Genomic DNA, 19,704 nt, shown 5'->3' with positions numbered 1-19,704 from the left:
GCAAAACATCTAGTTCATCCCGAACACATGCGGTATGTGTTCTATTCTCCTAAATAATATTTTGTCTAAGAAAAGAATGATAACCAATTTTGAAAATAAATTTTGAGACAGATTTCTGTTTTCAAACAGCGTGTTGTATGCGTGAACAGTGTTAAATATAAATATTAACTAAATCATGAAAAATACTAAGACGGAGTGGGTTTTGATTTAACTACAGCGCGGTTTGAGATTTTTTCGGACAAGAAAATCATTTATTTAAAAACAGTAATTTAAATATTTTGTGAATAAAACTGAAAGGGAGGTTGAACAAGTTAAATGGAATACAGTTAAATATTTACTAGAAAAGTTTTTTTTTCAATTTGGATCCTACAAGATAAATATGTTGAAATTGAGTGTTGGCATGACTGATCGGAATTAGAAGTTGTGTATTTACATTTCAAGTTATGTTTAGTAGGTTATGTTTAGTAGTGTTTAAAAATTAACAGCAAATTTGTGAAACTAAGTTTCAATAGAATATTTATTACATTTTATTGTGAGTAATTTTTTCTGTTTTTAGATACGTAGATATCGAATCTGTAATATTAAATTATAAAATAATCTGTTTTAGATATTGAATCTTGACCCACCGGGTTGGTCTAGTGGTGAACGCGACTTCCCAAATCAGCTGATTTGGAAGTCGAGAGTTCCAGCGTTCAAGTCCAGGTAAAGCCAGCTATTTTTACACGGACTTGAATACTAGATCGTGGATACCGGTGTTCTTTGGTGATTGGGTTCAATTAACCACACATCTCAGGTATGGCCAAACTGAGAATGTACAAGACTACATTTCATTCACACTCATACATATCATCCTCATTCATCCTCTGAAGTATTATCTAAACGGTAGTTACCGGAGGCTAAACAGGAAAAAGAAAGAAAGAAAGATATTGAATCTTAAGTCATAATTTTTCTATAGTTTCTCCCCTGTGAACTTACTTGTTACAACATTAATGATATATTAATTCTGCAGTTTTTGTTGACATTCCGTATCATAGATATCCGTAGTGGGTTGTGTACATTTTGATGGGGAAGTTATTAAGGAAAAACTCGGCCAAGGAGCCCTCTCTGATATCCCTTTCATTGTGTATCTTGTACGTTAAGCGATTAAAATTGGTCTGGTCAGTGTAATGTTAATTCATTGCATTTGTCAGAGGCCGCTTGTGATATCTTATTCCATTTGTAGTCATTAGTAATTGACGAACGTTACATAACAGTACAATAATTGTATAAATGTTAACAAAATGCAGTCATGTTCAATGAAAAGAAATTTATTCTTTTAATTCACAATCGCAAGATAACCCTAGAAAAACCTTTAGTTTGTCAATATGTTATTGTTTAAGTAATCATGGTAGGTGTAGTTATGAGATTATATTGAAGTAGCAAAGGTTTCAGTGAACCACATCAGTGACTTTGTTTTTTTTTGACTGCTGTAAAGGTCATAGTTTGACTATGAAACTGGATTCAGTATCCAACCTCCAATTCAGTAATCTTTACACAAAGGATGTGAAGAAATGCTGCTATTTTCTATGACTTGTAATGGATTCTATCGTAATATTACATCTCTAAAAGTTTTTAGATATCATTTTCTATTAGTTGTAGTATTTGTAAATGTTTTTAGATAAAATCAGTTTCACAACTCAATGAAAAGAAGAATCTTATTCAACAGCTGATGCATTTTATTGTTTACGTTGAGTGTTTGGTAAAAAGCTACTTGTGATACAGTTTTGAATGCATTGTATTTAGAATAGAGTGATTAAGTATCCAAATATACTTAGATAACAGGGAATAAATATTTTATTTTGATCAATACATAAAATATATTTAATAAAGTATCACATTAATGAAATGGTGAAGATCTAGACAATTCTTCAGTGAAGAAGATTATTTCTACACAGTATACCAAAGTATTTCTGTATATTTTATAAAATTAAAAAGAAGTTATATAATTAAATTCTGTACAAATATTATAATCTACTTACTACTGTTTGTAGTTTTTAACAAACTTCTAAAGTATACTAAAATCATATAGACTGAAGCTTCTTCAAAAATGTAAGCATTTTCTTATTTAATTAATAACTTTTTTCAGTGAATTTTTTACTCTTATCAAGTTTTATTATTGTTGACATTTGTTCCATGTATGAAACGAGTGAGCAAATGTTTGTTAAAAATCAAATAAAAAATAATATCTTTTTATTGAAGGCAGAAATTATTATTTAGGAAAACAAAACTTTTACTTGATTGTCTACTCTCAAACTTTTATTTTGTCTGAGGATTTTAATTCATATAAGATTATAATTTATGGTTTAAAACAAAGTTAGTGTTTATTCTAGATTTGGTTTGAGTTGTGGCAATTGTAGTTAAGGGTCATTTCATTTGAAGTGTCCCAAAAAAACAAGCTGGTTGCTTGACCAATTAAAAAAAAAATTGAACTTACCCGCTTGTTTCCTACATGTTTCAGGACCTTAAAACTATTTTTTTAGTTTTTAATTTAAGCAGTTTACTTGTGGTGGCCATTTTTGTTTAGGTGTGCACACCTATTTTTATGATTGTAAGGGAAGGGAAAATACTAAAACTAAACTAAAAACCTGGAAGGATGATACAAAAAGCAATTTAATCATATTTTCTCAAGGTAAATGATTGGTGCAGTGGTTTATGTACCGATTTCTCTTCTTTCTATGAGAAAATTACCAATAAAAATGAAAAAGAAGAACGTGAAATTCCACTTTTGGTAAATTTTTTTCAAGAAGCAAGAAGAGGTATACACAGCTTGAATTTTTTTTGTATGTAGTTAAATGTTAGTAGTTTTACCGTAAATAATATTAATGGTGATGTACTTACGTCTACATTTTTACTAACTAGATGTCAACAGTCCTAAATCCAAAATTTCAACATTCTCCTGCTAATCGTTTTTGAGTTATGTGAGATACATATGTACATACAGATGTCACGCTGAAACTAGTAAAAATGGATTCCAGGATGGTCAAAATGGTTATTTCTGTTGAAATCTGAAAACCAAAATTTTTTACCATCATAATACTTTCTTTACTTTGTACAAGGAAGTAAAAAACTGAAAAAAGTATCCAAGCCATTTTAGCATCCAGAGGCAGAAAAGAAGTCCAGTTTACCTCTCATAGTCTGCAAGAATGAGTGACATTTAATCTCTGAATATAAATAATATAATGCTGGCCCCCAGATAAATGACTAGGTGAAAACAACTCAAAAAATTCCTTATATGCACTTTATTATTGGGTCAATCCATTTGAAGTGTCTCAAAAAAACATAAGCTGGTTGCTTGACCAATTCAAATAAAATTGAAACTTATTCACTTGTTTCCTACACGTCTCATGACATTAAATATTTTTTGTAAATTTTTTATTTAAGTAGTTTACCTGTTGCAGCCATTTTTGTTACGGTGCACACACCTATTTTTGTGATTATAAGGTTTTGCGGAAAAAATCATAACTAAAAAACTGTTGGTCCTGGAAGGATGAAACAAAAAGCAATTTAATCATATTTTCTCAAGGTAAAAGACTGGAGCAGTGGTTTATTTACGTTTCTCTCTTCTTTCTGTGAGAAAATTATCAATAAAGTTGAACATGAAAAACTGTGAAATTTCACTTTTGGTAAAATTTTTTCAAGAAGCAGGGAAGGCATACACAGTTTAAATTATTTTTTTATATTTAGGTACATGTTAGTAGTTTTACCATAAATAATTTTAATGGTGTTGTACTTACCTCTACATTTTTATGAATTTTTGAAAAATTAAAAAAAAAAAAATCAAAATTTTGGCTTCAAATAACTCTGATGGGGCTACTGATAAAAACCTCTAAATCTGGACAACTTCCAATGCTTTTATAGATATTTATGGCAAGTAAAACAGTTTCTTGTGTGTTGTACTAATAAAAAAAGTTATAACCTCTCAAAAATCATTAAAAACTTGTTAAAAGTTATACCATTTTGACTCGCTAAATAAGTGCTCCAAGGAGGTTTCTTTTGTTCTTTGCACCTTACATTTTTTATATTTAGCCTGTATGTTGTTGAAGTTGACGTTTTCAGTATTTTTAAAATAGTTTTCTTAAATTATTAATGATGGGTCGTAATTTAATGAAAACTTAACCAATACCAGTAACATAATACAATTTTGATTCAAAAATTCTTGTAAAACTTACCCAAACAGAAATTTCTATGAGTAGTTTACATCTTTTTTCAGAAATTCATTTTTATTCTTATATTGGTTTATTTTTGTAAACACTATCGAATAAAAAAAAAATTTTAGTAAAATTTTAATTATTCTTCAATGAAATAGGGATATTCCATTTTAATTCAATAAATTTTCAAAAAAATTTTATTCAACATTATTTTTGATATTTGAACCCCCCCCCCCTTGTAGTAGCCAAAAAATATTTTTTTATATTTTCGAAAAAAAAATTTCTCGAGTAATACATCATTTTCTAATTTACCAATGGGTAAAAAGAGCCTTCATCACTTTTCCCATTCTTATTTTATAACATACAAGGGGTCAAAAAGAGCTTTTTGGAAAGAGTAAAGGTGGAACTTCATCTTAGTGTACTCAGAATTCATTTTATTACTTAACCAAATCTTGTAATGTTTACTGAAGTTACATTTACAATTTTTTTTTTTTTAATTTTGGGCTCAAAATAAATAATGAAGAGCTGCGGGTAATAGGCCTGTTTTTACCTTTTAACTCTTAGATACTATTAGTACTTATAAAAAAAATTGCAATGTTACCGAGTGTCCTTTATTAAAAAAATGGCTGCCAAATCATAAGATTTTGAAAATGTCTCATTTTTGGGACCCAAAAACCACATGTGGGACAGGTAGAAAAATCTTAAATGTTTACAGCAGAAACTAATTTTTATGTAATTTAAAACCATATAAAATTTATTTTGTTACTCAAAGGAATTGATGAATAATGAAGTCATCAAAACTGTTAAAAAGTGTTCCTTATAACCGTGTACAATGTGTTCAAGAAATTCACAACATATATTTTTTCAGATGATAATGTAGGCCTACTATATAAAATATTTTGATATGTCTATAATCAGATAGCTTATATTCTAGATATTTATTACTTAAAGTATGACTCATTGACACAAACTCATGTTTAATCATGGAAATGAATAGACATGCTTGGAATAAATGTTGTGTAATCCTGAATGTAAACATTGTAGAAGGCTCAGTTACTGTTTTGATTTCAATGTGATATGTTGTATTGTTGCTAGTGTTAATACTGCGGTTAGTGTTAATACTGCTAGTGTTAATACTGCTTAAATGCTTAATAAAATACAAAAACCACAAGATGGTACAGAAAGCGAATCGAATGCCATAAATAATTTTAATGGTGTTGTACTTACCTCTACATTTTTATGAATTTTTGAAAAATTAAAAAAAAAAAAATCAAAATTTTGGCTTCAAATAACTCTGATGGGGCTACTGATAAAAACCTCTAAATCTGGACAACTTCCAATGCTTTTATAGATATTTATGGCAAGTAAAACAGTTTCTTGTGTGTTGTACTAATAAAAAAAGTTATAACCTCTCAAAAATCATTAAAAACTTGTTAAAAGTTATACCATTTTGACTCGCTAAATAAGTGCTCCAAGGAGGTTTCTTTTGTTCTTTGCACCTTACATTTTTTATATTTAGCCTGTATGTTGTTGAAGTTGACGTTTTCAGTATTTTTAAAATAGTTTTCTTAAATTATTAATGATGGGTCGTAATTTAATGAAAACTTAACCAATACCAGTAACATAATACAATTTTGATTCAAAAATTCTTGTAAAACTTACCCAAACAGAAATTTCTATGAGTAGTTTACATCTTTTTTCAGAAATTCATTTTTATTCTTATATTGGTTTATTTTTGTAAACACTATCGAATAAAAAAAAAATTTTAGTAAAATTTTAATTATTCTTCAATGAAATAGGGATATTCCATTTTAATTCAATAAATTTTCAAAAAAATTTTATTCAACATTATTTTTGATATTTGAACCCCCCCCCCCTTGTAGTAGCCAAAAAATATTTTTTTATATTTTCGAAAAAAAAATTTCTCGAGTAATACATCATTTTCTAATTTACCAATGGGTAAAAAGAGCCTTCATCACTTTTCCCATTCTTATTTTATAACATACAAGGGGTCAAAAAGAGCTTTTTGGAAAGAGTAAAGGTGGAACTTCATCTTAGTGTACTCAGAATTCATTTTATTACTTAACCAAATCTTGTAATGTTTACTGAAGTTACATTTACAATTTTTTTTTTTTTAATTTTGGGCTCAAAATAAATAATGAAGAGCTGCGGGTAATAGGCCTGTTTTTACCTTTTAACTCTTAGATACTATTAGTACTTATAAAAAAAATTGCAATGTTACCGAGTGTCCTTTATTAAAAAAATGGCTGCCAAATCATAAGATTTTGAAAATGTCTCATTTTTGGGACCCAAAAACCACATGTGGGACAGGTAGAAAAATCTTAAATGTTTACAGCAGAAACTAATTTTTATGTAATTTAAAACCATATAAAATTTATTTTGTTACTCAAAGGAATTGATGAATAATGAAGTCATCAAAACTGTTAAAAAGTGTTCCTTATAACCGTGTACAATGTGTTCAAGAAATTCACAACATATATTTTTTCAGATGATAATGTAGGCCTACTATATAAAATATTTTGATATGTCTATAATCAGATAGCTTATATTCTAGATATTTATTACTTAAAGTATGACTCATTGACACAAACTCATGTTTAATCATGGAAATGAATAGACATGCTTGGAATAAATGTTGTGTAATCCTGAATGTAAACATTGTAGAAGGCTCAGTTACTGTTTTGATTTCAATGTGATATGTTGTATTGTTGCTAGTGTTAATACTGCGGTTAGTGTTAATACTGCTAGTGTTAATACTGCTTAAATGCTTAATAAAATACAAAAACCACAAGATGGTACAGAAAGCGAATCGAATGCCAAGATATACCTCAATGTGTTATAGTTGAGTTAGTGAATTAAGCTTGTTCAGCACTTGACATTTTCCCTCGTTAAGATTCAAAAATTATAGAGCAGTGCAAAGGAACAAATTTAAAAAAATAAAGTTACAAAAATAACTCCAAAATGTAAAACTCATTTTACCTGCTCTAAAAATAAAATTTGATTATAAAATTCTCCTTTCAACCATAATATAGAAAATGAAACATGCATGCTGTCACGTTGTGAGAAATGTCCAGGCACTAACGAAGTGGTCAGATTACTGCAAGAGAGCTGGGATGATTTTGATTCTGAAATTATCTTCAAACAGTGGATTTCTGTTGACCGTTGTTAACTAACTACTCAAATTCTTCATTTCAAGAGCACTTATATAAATTTACTGAAAATTTAAATAATCTAAAAAGGCATCATTTTGTTGCAAAGAAACAAGCTAATTTCCTCAACATTAAAAGGGAAAAAGAGGGTGAATATATTGTCATGGAAGACTTCTCTCAAAATTTTCCTTTTGTGATACAGGATGAAGTCCAGTCATATCACTGGTCAAAAATGTATGCCGCAGTACATCCATTTTTCATATTTTAAAAAAGAAGGAAAATTACAAAGCCAAAGCGACTATGTGATTAGTGAGTACTTGAAGCATGATATTACATTGTTCTTCTTCTTCCAAAAGCAAGTCATAAATAAAGTAAAAACACTGTTGCTACAAGTTAAACAATTTTTTTGTTTTTCTGATGGCTCCTCAGCCCAATATAAAAAAAAATTCATAAATTTGTGCTACCATCCAGAAGATTTTGAAATCACAGCTGGATGGCTTTTTTTTGCCTCATACCATGGAAAAGGACCATGTGATGGTATTGGTGGAATTTAAAAAATAAATGACTAAAGCAAGCCTTCAAAGGACAGTCAACAATCAAATTGTTACACCTTCTGAAATGTACAATTATTGCATAGACAATATTAAAAATATAACATTTATTTTTTGCTCTAATAAAAATGTTCAAGAGACTGAAGAATACCTCAGTTCTCGTTGTCAGGTAATCAGAACAGTACCAGAAACAAGAACCTTTCACAGTTCTAACAAGTCAGAAATGTGTTATGAAACCCACCGGGTTGGTCTAGTGGTTTAACGCGTCTTCCCAAATCAGCTGATTTGGAAGTCGAGAGTTACAGCATTCAAGTCCTAGTAAAGCCAGTTATTTTTACATGGATTTGAATTCTAGATCGTGGATACCGGTATTCTTTGGTGGTTGGGTTTCAATTAACCACACATCTTAGGAATGGTCGAACTGAGAATGTACAAGACTACATACACTTCATCTACACTCATACATATCATCCTCTGAAGAATTATCTAAACGGTAGTTACAGGAGGCTAAATAGGAAAAAGAAAGAAAAGAAAGGTGTTATGAAAGTCCGGGAAACCTCTGAATCAGAAATATTTACATTAGTATCAGTACACAAGGACATCAATGTTTCTGATTGCTTTTTAAGTTTACCAAAGCCAAAATGTAAAAATTATGTCTTCTCCTGCGTATACGATGGCAGGTGGTGGTTAGGCAAAGTCATTGAAGTCAAACTACATGAAAATGAAGAGGAATATCGAATACACTTTTTCCAACTGCAGAGTCCTGGTACTTTATTTAAGAATTCATTGAGGGATGATCAAACACGGGTTCAACTGGAAAATATTTTAAAGATTCTCACGCTTTTTCTATCAACTGCTGGAAGAGGACACAACATTACACCAAAAATGAATGAAGACTTAAAAGTTCTACTCAATAAAAGAATGGCAGGAGCACTAAGTTATGCTAGTTAAGTTTGTAATCAAAAAGTGTACGATTTATTCATAACTTCCATTAACAGGAGTAAAATATGGTAACAGTGAATTGAACAACTTGTTAATGAATTTGAATTGTTTATCATTTTGTAATCGACTATTTATTAATTATCAATTTATTCATTCCAAAGAGTTTAGTTGTAATTTTTTATAATCGGAATTTTTGTATACATTGTTTATGGTTAGAAGGAACGGTGTTTTTAGCAGTTTTGTTGGCTTCATTATTCGTCAACCCCTTTGAGTAACAAAATAAATTTTATTTGGTTTTAAAATACATAAAAGGTACTAACTGGTGTAAACATTTCAGATTTTTTGTGCCTGCCCCACATGTGGTTTTTGGGCCCCAAAAATGAGATATTTTTAAAATCTTACAATTTGGCAGCCATTTTTTTTTATAAGTACTACAAGAGTTAAATGGTAAAAAACAGGCCTGTTACTTTCAGCCCTTCATTATTTATTTTGGGCCCGATATTTGAAAACAACAATTTGTAAACATAACTTCAGTAAACATTACAAGATTTGGTTATGTAACAAAATGAATTTTGAGTACACTAAAATAAACTTACATCTTTACTCATTCCAAAAGCACTTTTTGACCTCTGTATTTTGTAAAATAAGAATGCGTCAGTTCATGGAAAAAGTGATGAAAATTGCTGTTTTTACCTCTTGGAAAATTAGAAAATGGTCTATTACTCAAGAAAAACTTTTTTTGAAAATATAAAAATATGGACACTACAAGGTGGGTAGTTATATACCAAATATCATAAAAATCCAAAAAATAGTGATGCAATAAAATTTTTGTAACTTTGTTGAATTAAAATGTAATATCCCAATTTATTTATAAAGATTTATTTATTTTAAAGAAAAGTATAGATGTTTTAAATGTGTAAAGAAATTAATTATTTTTATGTGATTATTGACATTTGTTAATCTAGTGCTATATTTTGCTTTTTATTAGATAATGGATACAGCTATTCATTGCTCTGGTGTAAATGAAGATCTGTTGCGTACTGAAGTAAAAGTAGAAATCAAACAGGAAGAAATCAAGGAAATAGAATGTTTGTTTTTACCCATTAACCAGGTAGAAGATTGTTTGACAGGTGTTAATGTAAGTACTTTTAATTTTTTAGTTCATAATTTTCGTTGAGCTACATTTCTTGATAACATGACCTTTTTAGGTGTATTTTTGTCTGTGAGTGATCAAAGACTATAATCTAATAAACTTTATTTAATATCATAATTTTTTAACTAAAGCTGTACATTTGCCTGCAATACATGTCCAGTTATATGGAGTTGTATTTGAACCATTATTAAGTTAATGGCTGGATTAAATAGCACTTGTCCAGGTAAAGGAGATAAAGATACAAAGCTGTTAAAAAGGCTTTACAAGTTGTCTTTTCATATTTGGTAATGGTGCTGCGTCCACATAACATACAGAGTTAATAATAGGCATCAGTAGCAGCAATGTTGCCCTTGCAGAGAGAGAGAGAGAGAGAGAAAATCATTAAAATACAGGAATTTTGTATATAATATTTGTAAAAGTTAAATGGAAAAACACAAGTAGCAAAAGTGCAGATGAGGTAGGTTCAGTAATTCCGGTATCAGTCAATTAAAAAACTGCTTACCGATTGTAATGAAAGTTCTGTAAAAAAAAAAAAAAATGGTAGATTAATTTGTTATTTGTGAAACTATAAAAAGTATAAGAGTAAGAATAAACTTGATATTGATAAAAAGAAAATTAAATTATCTACAAACAATAAAATTACAATTGACTTTTTGTAGAAATAGTTGAACTAAATTCATTTATTGAGAAAATTAAAAATTAAATTTTTGTACGTGAAACGTAGTTAACATACTTCAGAAAAGAATTAAAGAGCAAAAAAATTCCAGTTGTATAATATTATCTAAGCTGGAGAGCAGAAGTTGGGAGGAATGGGCTAACTGTTTAAATTGGTTAGGGTTTATATCATCCTCATTCATCCTCTGAAGTATTATCTAAACGGTAGTTACCGGAGGCTAAACAGGAAAAGAAAGAAGAAGGGTAGTAGGCTTCTAAATTTATACACTACAAAGCTATGTCTGAAAGACAGAGAAAGAGTGTGTGTTTTGTTTTTTATGAACTCTGTTATAAGGACTTAATTGCAATATAAAACTTGTGATTTACTTATAAAACATTAAATTTATGTATCTATGAAAATAAAAATGTACAATTCTTACATTATTACAAGTATTGCTTGTTCACTGCACTGTTGTAAATATATTTCATGAATAAGTTAACTAGCACAATACTAAATCACTTTTAAAATCACAAAAATCAGTCAATTTTTTAATTGACTGATACTGGAATTACTGAACCTACATCATTTGCACGTTGCATCATTTGGTTTTTTTACGCGACTGATTTCTACACCTACATATAAGAACTAATACACTTAAAAACTTTCTTAGCTGATTCTCTCAAATTTTATTTCTAAAATTGTATTACTTAAATGCATTCTTACTAATTAAATAAGAAAAAATAATAATGTTTATTTCTTCCAGAATTACTAAGTGATTTTCATATAGTTTGTGAAAATTAATGTGATCAATTTCAATACTGAAATCAATTTTTTTCTATATATGATCCGTTTAATTTACTGAACAAAAAAAGGATGTTTTGTGATTTTTTACTTGGTCACCAAGGACAACTGTTATCCCTAAAAGTATTAAATAACTGTTAAGATTTTACTGGAAACAGTTGAACAGAAATGAGCAAACTATCACAGAAGCTAGTAATTAGAATTGGGAGTGTTCCAAAAGTGGTTTAACATGATATTATAACATGAAAAATAAAAGGCAGACTTTTATTTTTTTAGGCTATTATCAATTTATAGCCTAAATTATCATGTAGAAAATAATTTACAACAAAATGATGAGGGAATTTCTGACAAAGTTATTGTAACAGAAATTCACAGTATTCATAAAATAAATGATGCAGCGTGTTGTAAAGGATTTATTGGAATTAAAAAAAAAAATTTTTTTAAGTTTTCAATTGTACAATTTTCCTTTCTTTATTTAGGTGTTGCAATTACAAAAAAAAATTATATGGTTTTTGATTAGCGAGTTTATTTATATATCAATTTACTGTATTTTATGAGATCGTGTAATCCCTTCCATGTAAGGTATATAATGATTGCAATATGCTTGTTAAAAATAATATTTCTATTTTATTTGCTTATTTAAGGGTTGATTTTATTCATCGTTTCATGAAAATTATTTATTTTGAAATCTGATAATGAATACTGGTTGTTAAAAATAATGGTGCGATTACGTACCTTTGACTTATGGAGTGATGAATCACATGCTAGGCGTGCAATATGTTATTCTTACATTGCAAATTTTTACTTACAATTTGGTGTTTTTTTTTCTCATAATCTACCTATTGATGAAGAAATGGTGCCATATTTTGATAGGCATTCAGCTAAAATGTTTTATCAAGGGAAAACCCATTAGATTTGGATTTAAGCTTTGGTGTTTGTGTAGTTCAGATGGGTATTTGTACCATTATTCCATATGGAAGTGCAAACAAAGAAAAATCTGAAAATGGTCTTTGGACACAAATAGAACTAGATTTGTTAAATGTTGTGGCAATCCTAATGAGCATAAAATTTTTTTGACAATTTTTTTCTACATCTGGTCTGTTTAATTTATTGAACAAAAAAAGGTTGTTTTGTGATGGGAGTATCAGAGAAATTAGTCTTCCTAATTACCATTGAAAAAGCAAATTTCGCAGTTGGTTGGTGGAATACAGTGATAACAGTTGTTAGTAACCACAATAGTACACATTCATTAGCAAATATGAAAAGATACAGCCGAAAAGAAAGAAAAGACACCGTGATTGCTCAACTAGTAATGATAGCTGAATATACTAAAAGTATGGGTAGCACCGATTCCTGTGACAATGGTACTGGAAATTATAGAATTTGAGTGTATGGAAAAAATGATGTGGCCATTGTTTATAAATACTATAGATTTTATTATACTGAATTTTTAGACAATATACATACTTGCAAGTAACAGTATATCAGTCAAATTGATTTTAGTTAATTGATTTTATTTAGCGATAACATCCACTTCGTACGATCCAGTCGGTAGTGTCAGCTTAATCGTTTTTGGAAATTTATTTGAAACGACAATAATTGTGTTGTTGATTTCCTCTTCGACATTCGGAATCGAGTTATATGATGTTCGGTTTATCAACGCCAATTCCCATTCGTCATTAGACAAATCCAATGGTGGAAAGAATGTACCGTGTAATAACGACATATTTCCACTTATGCAGAACATGTGATGATGATGTTTACTTGTAGACTGACGAACCACGACTGAGAAATTCAAGACATAAATGTCCGCAGATAACCGTGTTTATATTCTGTCTGGTTTTGTAGTTGCAATTTATAATCGAATCGAATGTTAAATAACGCATCAATTCGTTAGGTGGACGCAAATTACCGAAACTATCAAAATAGTCTACCATTCGTCCACGTTTTCTATAACATACCCAGTGTGTTCCACGACCGGTACTGCGATCAACATGCTCAACAAGCTGGTCTTGCCTTTTTCTGCTTTAGCTTTGAGATCAAAACTCCAATCCTCCTCTTCATTTGTGCTGAGGTTGCCTGGGTGTGTTGGCCGTGTTGGGAAAAACGCAAGCCCCAAGATACCTTCCGGTCCGTCAAGTTTGCTTGAGCACTGAACTCGTCCGTTTTTCGCACCTGTGTGGATGCCGTATTTGTCTGAAATAAGGATATCATATCCGTAGTAATCATATGTAAAACTCAGCGATGTGTGCTTTGCCCGCTCCGCAACCGTCATCCTGGCTAATTCCATTTTTTCAGCCGTTGCCCGTTGGTAGTGCCATTTTATTTTATTTTTCTCCAGGTGATTCTTGAGACTTTTTAAGGCATCATGTCTAGTACACCACACCGGGACTCGCGCATGAAGGTTATGGTCTCACTCTTCACTTCCCATTAACCGGAAGATGAAAAGATTCTTGAAACAGTCTCACATCGTCTTCTATCGCTTTTTCATCAGACAGGCTCTCATTATTTCCTTTGAGATACCCGTAGTCTAATAGAAATTGAGTGTCAAATTCGTCTGCGTCTATAGCAACTGCTGCAACGAAGAAAGTTATAGATTACAATCATATAACTGTTACGGTTCGAAGAGTAAACGTCTCAACTCGAATGCATCATTTAAATACGCTTCAAAACCCTATTGCTTAGAGGAAGGGCGGTTTAATCTAGAAATGAAAACTTTTTTGCGAGTCAATTTATTTTTCATTCAAAAACTTAAAACTAGTTACATATTGTATTAAGCTGAAATACAAAATGTATACAAACAGATAGACGTTAAGTTTAAAATACATATAATGAATAAAATAAAAAAAGGTTTAATCGACTCCAGTCTTAAGCGTCTTCAGGAAACTGGTGTTGGATCTTGTTTTCAGGATATTGTTGCAGGTAAACAGATAAATATTCATAAACCTTTGCAGGGACGTACCAACCGTAATGATCAATGATCAATGATCAACTGCTTGGAAAAGTAGCGGAGAACCTCGTTCGGGACTGTTTAAATAGCACTCCTGCGCTTTTTCATAGCATCTGCCACCTTTTCCAACATGTAGAAACCTATGTGCTCGTTCCATTACATGTACAGCCACATAGCTTTTTTCATGGCACAGTCATAATTTTTTGCCAAAAGGACAAATCCTTTTGGCAAAAATTGGTTTGTCCATTTTACAGGTAAATCTGTTGATGGAGGATATCGTATCCGTCGAGATCTAACACCTTGCAGCGATTATCATTTAGAATATTCTTTACCAAGGTCTTCTTGTCTTTACCTTTTATATATATCGTAAAATTAGGTCCTTACCTTTTAAGGATGAATGGTAACCTTGAATACGAGATGAATCCAGAATTTCAACTATGGCCTATTTCTTTTTGCAATTACTGTAGTTTAGATTTAGTAGATTGAGACAATATATCGTAGTAGTCTAAAGGTGGTTTAAATAAATTATGTTCGAATTGTTGCTCGCCCAGAGAAACGGTGGGTAATTCTTTGAGATACACGTTGGTATCAGATGTATGAAAACAATTAAAGGCTGTTTTGCGTAACACATTCATTTATCATTAAACAATGTGCTGTGTTAGGAATGCTGATAGAGGTCTCTATATCGAGTTTTATGTCAATTTACCAGATTTCTAAGTATCGTTCTGTTTCGAACAGTCTATAAAAATCAGTGGTATAGAAGGGTATTTGGTCGGAACGATTAATGCTCCTTCAGACGTTCTGTTATAATAAGATCAATAAAAACTCAAGCATTTCATACAATATTAGCAAATCTCCCTAAATGTTTTCGTACGGATAGTATGTCGAATTGAGATACAAGCGGATGTTTTTAATTGAAACGGAATCAAAATTGGAAGCGCTTTTAGTTGCATCTCCTTTTCTTGACGTTTGAAATCTTACGATTATGTAACGAGGTTTTCCGCATGAGTCGTTTTCACTGTACATGTAGTGGCTTTTCCGTTAGGCAGAAACGGATATTCATGCAAGTCCTATCTGCGGAAAGCCATAGAAATGGGTTCATCTCTTTTGAAGAGCCTGAGAAGCGATAACCGCCTTTCATCTGATACATTCCAAACGGTATTATCCCATACGATTTTCATGATCTTAAAAGTGAACTTTCCAGCCGGAACGACTACCGCATTATCGGTGAAAGGTCGAAGCAGGATGAATTTTTGTTTCACGTTCAGCAATATTCTGTCCTCGAAGAAATCTAAAGAGCATCTTCAGCGGTATTATGACGCTAAACTTGCCAGATTCTCGCTGATGTAACCGCCGCCGTCCGGAAGTATATCGTCTACGCCAGATGATAATGTCCAACTAATGATGGTGATTATGTCCAGATGATGTCCAACCCGCCGTGAATATGTCGTCTTCCGAATTTTTGAGCGAAAGCATTTTTCATAGTAGAAGTTACACTCACGTTTCTTACCCTGTCGACTTCTTGTCCTATCTCGTACCGGATTTCGTCGAAAAGAAACGCCCCGAAATTATTGCATAATTTTAGTGTCGCATCTGCTGCATTGTTGATGTCGCCACATCTACGTCCCGTAGATGTGTAAATAACTGTCGCAATAAAGCATGTTCACGTCTTGTCGCTGAACGAGGATTCTTATCTCATTGCTGTTATTAGTAGTCGCATAAGAATAATCGGTATGGTACTCTACCCGAAATGGTTTCATCGAACACCGCGCTTGCAGTCTACATTTATTATCTGTCTGCTCATTATTGTGTAAACTAAAGATTCCATAAAATGCACGTTCTCTCGTGTTAACTCTTTAAGCTTCGAAGACTGAATCTTCGACGGTGGCGCTGTGGGTACAGATGTATATTTGATATCATCGGTGAAAATCAACCCTATCGTTTCTTTGTCTGAAATGCAGTCTCAGGGTAACTTAAAACGTCTCGTCTCCGAAATTTATCAGCTGCAATTCTTGGTTGCACACGCACATGGTTATATTTCGTATGGATTTGGTGTTGACCGGTAGGTAAATGACGCTGTGTGGCATTCCAATAATCTTATATCTCCCTCAGACGTTACGAAAGAATTCGTGAATTATATGATTTTCTCTGCCCTCGTACGAACCCTGGACGATGTTACATGTTATACGTATCGCGTTTACAGATGAAATACTGACCGGTTTCTTAGATAAGTGCCAGATGTATGCCGGGTTTTGTAAAATCTATTTCAGAGCAAAAGATCCGCGAATGTATCGTAGGATTGACCATGATCTTTAATAAACAATTTGGAGGAATATTTTACTGCGAATTCGCTGGTTTTTGTTATCTGTTGCGTTCGGTTCATTGTCCTCTTTGTTTTCATCTTCTTTGCAATCGCCCATCGCACGTTTCAGTTTACTCTCAAATCCGCGATCTCATATATCCCTGGAGTTAGCTTTATCGTTTTGTCAGCGTCATAATAAAACATTGTATTTTTCCCTTTTTCTACGTTAGAAATGTTGTAAAACATGAAATCGATGAGGCCGATTTCCCACGCAGTTTCGCCGATTTCAATAGGTAGAAAAAAATCTGCGGACAACATGGATGATTTTCTGGTCAGACAGAACATATTAAAACCTTCAGACACAGCCCACAGACGACTGAATCAAAACAGTCTAAATTATACTTAATTTCTCCCCGCCGAATCTAAGATGAGCCAACTCTAGGCAGGCTCCGTGAATAGTGAAATAAACCACGATTGCACCTCGTTTTTTATAACAAACCCAATGTGTACCCGGATTGATGACGCCGTCTAGGTTTACTATTCCCGATTCGGATTTGTTTATTTTAGCCGATAGAGTATTGCGCATAAAAACTCCTCTGAAATATGATATATTCACTCTCTGCGCAAACCCCATCAGTTCTACATTCGACAAAGGGCGATTGGGGTACTTGCGCAGTAATTCTAGCGTCTTCCTTCGCCATGACGACGACGGCGGTAGTAATGTCGTCTGCCGATTGCGAGCCGACGTTTTTTTAAACCGCATCCGATCTTTGAACGGTACGGCTCAAGGTAAATGCCCTTCCCTTTTTTCTTTATGGTTCTCCGCATCTTTTTTTCTTCACTTTTTTCACCGAATTTGCCTTTTAATTTCATGGCGTTTGTTACGGCTTACGCGGGAGCCTTCTCAGTATAACTAGAATCAGGTGTGGATACCCTCTGCCAACTCTTTGTCAGCCTGCGCTCTTCGTCGAGAATCGCTGTAGACGCTGTACGCTATATTATGCGCTTTACAGGCTTTATCGAGCGGGTTTATACCTGGATCGCCTCTTTCCAATCTTGTTTTTAGTTTGTTCCCAGGACCACTGGTTGTCCGGTATGCGACCTCGAAAGGGGGCACGTCTATAGCCTAATTGAGTACAGTTCCTTAAACATTGCCTACCATGCCGAATACTTTATCTGGTAGACTTGCAACTGAACTTATCAAGCCAGTCTGTTTTTTCTCACTAACATACCGCTTATTCGCGTTCATTTTATTCTCAACTAAAATTCCTCAGATGAATCATCCGTTTTTATATCTGATTCCATTTCAGTCTGGATTCCAACGTTTTTTCCGTTATTGCTTTTCAATCGGGAGGTAGTTTCGTCTAACCGCTGTCGAACGGCAGGAACGTTTGCATTTCTATTATCGTTGAAGGGTTTCATTGTTTTCCCAATCATACTTTCATCTCTGGTGATGACTCGAATTTCTGCTGGATGAGCCGCGTTTTTAGCGCGAGCACCTTTAAAATCGACGACTAAAATGATTCCTTTTCTCGCGCGCAAAAACCCTACAGCGTTAGCGTACTGCTCGATGAACTACATGCAGTCGTCTTTTTTGACAGCATCATCATAATTTTCAGCACACGCTAGATTACAGATTCTTTTTTCGCAAGCATCGATATCGCCTTATAATGCGTGATCCCGAACGGAATCCTTGAGCTAATTCCGTCTGACCTAACTTATTGACTTGCATATTCTCAAATGAATCGACTACATTTCGCTTTCTTCTTTTTTCAAACTTCGTTCCTTCAGCTGTTTGACTATTGGTATGATTTCATTTTCGTGGGCTGCATTGCCAGCTTTCTTCGATGCCATCAACAGTTTTAATTTCTCGCAGATTTCATAAGGATCATCAAAATAATCGTATTCGATTATACGGTCATCGTTCAAGGTCATCGCAGAAGGCACTAAACCATCTCGTTTTTTAAAAGTGACCGGTGGAAACAGCTTGCTTATTATCTCCATATATTTATGTCCCGGGTTAATCATAAAATTAACGTTGCTCTCAGCACTAAATTGCATTTCAATGTTGCTATGTTAAGAAGGGATGAGCTTCATTTTCCAAGAACGGTATTGTTTCTTCTACCTTAGATGATGCATTTACTAATTCTTGTTCTGCTAATTCCGCCGTAGTATTTAACCACTGATTCCACCCATCTTCAACCCAGTGGGGATCATTATTGCTACTGGATTCTAAATTACTATTAGTTTCATCTATTAGTGCCCTAATTAAACCAAAAGCAGTCGCCGGGGATAATCTAGTAATTATCAGATTCGAAAACTAGTCTTTTATGAGAGGATGCAGAGCGAGGCTTATAGATAGTTGGTGCTGGTAGTTGTTAATTTTGAAAATCGAGTAGATTCCAAATCGTTGGAGGAGTCAGCATTGAGGACGGCCTCAACAGGATGCCTTAATTGTTCATCAGGAATGAATATGCCTTGTGACATCTGTAAAATAATAAACTATATATTTAAATTTACATTAAAACTATTTCTTAATGAAAATGTACTTAGCTTTGTAATAAGGTGTTTGAACTATAGATTAAACCCAAAACACCACGCCGTTTTTGCTATGAAGTTAGCGATTATTTAAATTATGCTAAACTAGCTTAAATAAAATTATTTTAAACCGCGTAATTATTTAATATATTTTACAAGTGCATATAATTATTATTTATTGCTGAAATTAAAAGACAGAAAAGTATTATTTTAAAGTGCGTAATCCTTCTATATCTTACATTTAATATATTTTATTTGGAAATGTTATAATTTCGTATATAATTGGTGGAATTACACTAAGACATATATTTATAATTATTTAATATTTAATTGTTGAGAATGTTGTTTCATTTACCTATAATAATAAAGATGATGAAAATTAAAGATTGCTAGTAGGAAATAGCGGAGTAACACGTGCACAGTAAGAACGCAATATGAACGAGTGAAAATTTGGC

General features: G+C 32.2%; 1 protein-coding gene across 2 annotated transcripts in view; it reads left to right on the top strand.

The window, feature by feature from the left end:
* Positions 1 to 429: 429 nt before the first annotated feature.
* LOC142317308 (uncharacterized) overlaps positions 430 to 19,704 on the top strand; it is a 62,344-nt gene continuing 43,069 nt past the window's right edge. For both annotated transcript variants that reach the window (XM_075353746.1, XM_075353747.1), the window contains exons 1-2: positions 430 to 532; positions 9,839 to 9,988. The gene's annotated coding sequence lies outside the window, so the exon portion shown is untranslated. The remainder of the gene's footprint in view (positions 533 to 9,838; positions 9,989 to 19,704) is intronic.

This window comes from Lycorma delicatula, chromosome 1 (genome assembly GCF_047948215.1).
Source record: "Lycorma delicatula isolate Av1 chromosome 1, ASM4794821v1, whole genome shotgun sequence".
Classification (NCBI taxonomy): domain Eukaryota; kingdom Metazoa; phylum Arthropoda; class Insecta; order Hemiptera; family Fulgoridae; genus Lycorma; species Lycorma delicatula.
The sequence above is the reverse complement of the archived record's forward strand: the minus strand, read 5'-3'. Positions and strand labels throughout refer to the sequence as shown.